Source organism: Penaeus japonicus, unplaced genomic scaffold, assembly GCF_977035675.1.
Source record: "Penaeus japonicus unplaced genomic scaffold, GWHDUDI00000001_assembly GWHDUDI00000024, whole genome shotgun sequence".
NCBI lineage: Eukaryota > Metazoa > Arthropoda > Malacostraca > Decapoda > Penaeidae > Penaeus > Penaeus japonicus.
This window is the reverse complement of record NW_028234426.1, coordinates 16,304,071-16,309,070: the sequence shown is the minus strand read 5'-3', so window position 1 is coordinate 16,309,070 and position 5,000 is coordinate 16,304,071. Positions and strand designations below refer to the sequence as shown.

At 39.1% G+C, this 5,000-nt stretch overlaps 1 protein-coding gene across 1 annotated transcript in view; it reads left to right on the top strand.

The window, feature by feature from the left end:
- The first annotated feature begins 2,804 nt into the window (after nucleotides 1-2,804).
- LOC122256801 (carboxypeptidase B) overlaps nucleotides 2,805-5,000 on the top strand; it is a 23,894-nt gene continuing 21,698 nt past the window's right edge. The window contains exon 1 of the mRNA XM_043021739.2: nucleotides 2,805-2,827. The gene's annotated coding sequence lies outside the window, so the exon portion shown is untranslated. The remainder of the gene's footprint in view (nucleotides 2,828-5,000) is intronic.

The following is a 5,000-nucleotide window of genomic DNA, read 5'->3' as shown; positions in this document are numbered from 1 at the left end:
GTAATTCTTCATCTCATTCTCGCTAAATTTATAACGTGACCGATACTTCATCAGAGAGGATGATAATTGCTAACTAATGGCAATTGCGCGTATGGCAAGATTTATCAATGACATTGTCACGATTCATGCTAGAGACAAAATTTGCATGCACTTGTGCAAACAGTCAGATATCAACAATGATGATAATGAAATTGAAACTAACAGCAGCATCAGTCTTACCAAAACTCCATTGCAACAATTTCAGTAGTAATCATGGGATTTATGATGATGATAATAGTAATACTGACATATTGATAACAATCCTACTGTTAATAATAGTGCTATTGTTGATAAACATAGAGATAGGGATGGCAACACTGATAGCAATGATAACAATAAGCATAATCATAATTGTAACTGTCTGTCAATGATCATAGCCGTAATGTTAGTAATTTTGAATAAGGACAATGTTAACAATTTAGATGTTGGCAATATTAAAAACTGTAATAGTAATAATAACAGTAATAATGGGATATTTGTAATAATGATAATAATAATATTGATGATAAATGAGGGCGATGATGCTAAAGACGATAATAACAAAACTTATAGATATATAAATGATAATAATTATAATGATAATAATGTTGATGATGACAATGAAAGCAACACAAACACGAAAACAATATAAATTGTAATCATATCAATAACAACAGTAATTGTTATAATTGTACAACCTTTAATGGTAGTAGGGGTCGTAAAAATAACAGTGATTCTAATCAAATTAATGATGAAAGTGATAATCAAAGCTGTGGAGAGAGAGAGAGAGAGAGAGAGAGAGAGAGAGAGAGAGAGAGAGAGAGAGAGAGAGAGAGAGAGAGAGAGAGAGAGAGAGAGAGAGAGAAAGAAAAAGAAAAAAAGAAAGAAAGAGAGAGAGAGAGAAAGAGAGCGAAAAAGAAAGAGAGAGAGAAAAAGAGAAAGAGAAAGATAGAGACGAAGGAAGAGAGAGAGAAAGAGAGAGATGAAGGAAGAGAGAGAGAAAGAGAGAGAAAGAAAGAGAGAAAAAAAGAAAGAAAGAAAGAGAGAGAGAGAGAGGAAGGGAGAGAGGATGATATATATAATATATATATATATATATATATATATATATATATATATATATATATATATATATATATATATATATATATAGAGAGAGAGAGAGAGAGAGAGAGAGAGAGAGAGAGAGAGAGAGAGAGAGAGAGAGAGAGAATGAGAGAGAGAGAGAGAGAGAAAGAGAGATAGATAGATAAAGAGTGAGTGAGTGAGAGAGAGAGAGAGAGAGAGAGAGAGAGAGAGAGAGAGAGAGAGAGAGAGAGAGAGAGAGAGAGAGAGAGAGAGAGAGAGAGAGAGAGAGAGAGAGAGAGAGAGAGAGAGAGAGAGAGAGAGAGAGAGAGAGAGAGAGAGAGAGAGAGAGAGAGAGAGAGAGAGAGAGAGGGAAAGAGAGAGGGAGAGAGAAAGAAAGGAAGATATAGAGAAGAGATAGAAAGATGAATTTAGATAGAGAATCATACAAATGTAATTAGACACGCAAATACTTATATATAGATAGATAAATGGAGATAGTGAAAAATGATTAAATAGATAGATACCCTCTCTTTTCTCTCTCTCAGTCTAGAGCCAGCGATCTCTGAGCAGGTATGTTTTTATCCTCTCTCGTGACCTGGCGACCTAATCTTTGCTGACCTGATAATCCTGACAATTAGATCTTTCCAAATCTGTCAGCTATATGATGAACCAGTGAGTGATTTTGTTTACACAATTGCTATGGTGATTACAATTGCTATATTGTGAACGTGATAGATAGTGATTGAAATTCCCACCTGAGTTAATCACAGCTGTTGCACACAACCTGTTTTCGATCGGAGTGTCTATTTGACGACGCCCCTCGTTAACATCGACCGACACTGGACTGGACATGGAGACAATCCCTGACAAGCAAAATGACAGCCGCGTCTAGCAGCGAAGACATCTCCTCTAGGGAAAAGGAAAATGATGAAACTAACGATCACGACTTCATACTTGTGCAAAGTAAGAAGCACCCGAAGAAAACGAACGCTAAAGACAGACCAATGAAAAACGGGAAAATTCCTTACAATCGACGGCCCTTACGTCCAACCAAGTGTGAGGGAGCTTTCATACCCCAAGATCGGAGGGCAAGACTAGACTTCCTAAAAGATATAGACGTTCTCTCTAAATACAGATGGCTTTTGCATGCAGGTAAATAGCATCATGGCACCAAGATGATATTTAGGAGAGACGAACACACCTTCATATTAGTTGAAAGGAAAGGAGATGTAATTGAAGATCTTCTAAACAAGGAATACGGCAGATTTAAACTCTAAGTACCAGGGGCACCCAAGGCCAAATCACTAAGGGTCGACATAATTATTTTTAGGCTTAGTGTTCATTAAGAGGCGAACGTAATAGAAGCCCATGAACACGTGGCGAGGCCCAAGCGCCTGAAGGGAAAAGAGGCAGTGGTGGCCGAATGGACAGGACCACAGCAAAGGACCACAGCAACCACCATCGCACACACACAACGATACAACGCACCAGGCTGCCGTGTTATGTGAGGTACCTCGGTGATGCATGGCATCAGGTGCGTCGGAACGGCGCATGGCATCCCGAGGGACGTCAGGGCAGCGCATGACAGCAGGTGGGACGTCGGATCGACAAATGACCGAAAGTAGATTACAAACAGGCTGCTCGGCAAGGGAAAGCGTAAGTGATAGTGCCGAAGGACCAGCAGGTGCAGACCAACATCACATTGCAAGACTGGCCGGAGAACTTGATGGTGCTTGTGCAGGTAAGCGAAATGAAATTGATGAACTTCAAGATAAAAGTGTAAAAGATGTGTCTGAAAAGTTAATGGCTGCTCTCGGGAAAAGTGTAAAAGATGTGTCTGAAAAGTTTGTGGTTGCTTTTGAGAGAAGTACGAGTGAATTTACAAAAACAGTTGAGTAACTAAGAGAGATTATTGAACTTCAAAGACCCGAGATAAATGAGCTGAAAAATATAGGATTAAGCGATAAGGTGTGAGCACGAAAAATATCAAGGGATGACGGGGGACGAAACCGAATGCTTACTGAAAAAACTGTCCCTAAATCATTCAGTGGTAAATCAGAAAGAAAATTACTAGGAAATAAGAACTTATCCGGGTGAAAGAACCAGGAAGTCTTATTCAACTTTGAGATGGTACACGAACATATAGAAAAAATAAGAACGTACCCGCAGTTTAAGAATGGATAACGCTGAGGTGACGAACTACAAAGGGATCACCCTCCTGAGTTGGAGCATTGCCTCACTTAGGGGGCGATTACCCGATTTGCGCGGGAAAGTGTCCGACGATAATATTGTTTTACTTTGTCTACAGGGATGCAGATTTTCTAAGGGTGAGCCTGTACCTAAAACATTGTCTTATATATCGTACAAGCTTCATAACTAGCATAACTCGTGTGTGATGTATATCAAAAAGACTTTGCCGCATACACTTTTAACCCATAAATGTCAAAGTGGTTAATCTATATGCACAAGCGAATCTATTTGGCATAGACCTACCACTATGGTTGGAGACTATAATGCGAGCGGCACTCAACTCGGTGATCCCGTTCGCACCAACAAATGGATCACGAATCAAGATAATTCAAGTCAACTTTGTACAGCTGATAGTTAATGTTAAGCTCAACCATAAATGTGGAGGAATTGACCGAGGTCTTGGTTTCCCTTTGCATGATTCCGGGTCTGTGTCTAGGACTACTGACGATTTAATGTCAGATCATTTTGCATCTTTTGTCAGAAATAAAAGTTCATTGTAATAATAGGATGAGGATAAAAATCCCAGTTGACAAAACATCTGATTTTGTTCAGTATATTTACGATTGGTACACGAATTATCATCCAGTTTGCGCATGCAGCTTTAGTTTCCAAGATACTTGAATATCGAGATACTGTAATCCAGGTTACAAAGAAACCTCGCGTCCCTTCCTCGAATCTATATAGTGATGACCAAGATTCTTTATTACCAACCTTAAAACACAATGCTCGAAAGATTGGTATGGCATACAGAAGAAACAGAACGGCCCCCCACTGGAACTGTTTCAGGAGGTCGCAGTATTGCAACAGAAAAAGTGGGAGAAGTTTGTTAATTCATAAAATAACTCAGCACCAACAGGAAAAGCATGACAAGGTGTCAATAAAATAAAAGGTAAAATAACATCTCAGATTTCACATCCTAATCCCCGAGAAAATGCAGATGAGCTCATCCACAAATAGGCTAAAATATCTAGCATTGACTCACTGAACAGTGAATCAGCTGCTCTCTTACGTGGATCTTATACAGGCATGAGGGAATTCACTGACTCGATGACAGGGCAGATAGAGCTCGACGTTGCCCTCACCAGAGAAAATTCAACAGCTCCTGGTGAGGGTGGCATTACGTATGACGTCATTAGACTACTCAGAAATGTCCCTGGTGATCCTATTCCGACTCATAAATGAAAAGGGTGTGCTACCAATATCCTTTACGCAGAGTATAATAACACAAATACCAAAGACAAATAATCCAGGGGAATTTTTTTTTGTAAACCTTATGAAAAAGTAATACTAAATCGGCTTTTATTTAGACGTAGAGATAACATATCGCCAGATCTTTGTAGATTTATGCCAGACAAGAATGTTAAAAATTGTATAACATTTCTATCAATTCTTGGAGGTAATGGGTTTACTATTTTCCTGGTATTTGAAGTCCGCATTTGATACAGCTAATAGGCAAATACACGAACTAGCCCTGATAGGAGTCGGCAGACATATATAACGGTGGATTAATGGATACTTCCAGAATAGGCCGTAGCGTTTCAAGGCTACAAGAGCGAGCAGAGGGCTATGTCGCTCGGAAACCCCTGAAGGAGAAGTACTAAGCACTTTGTTATTTAATGCTTTGATAAAATCCTTAATCAGAAGTTTTAAGCAACAAGCCATTT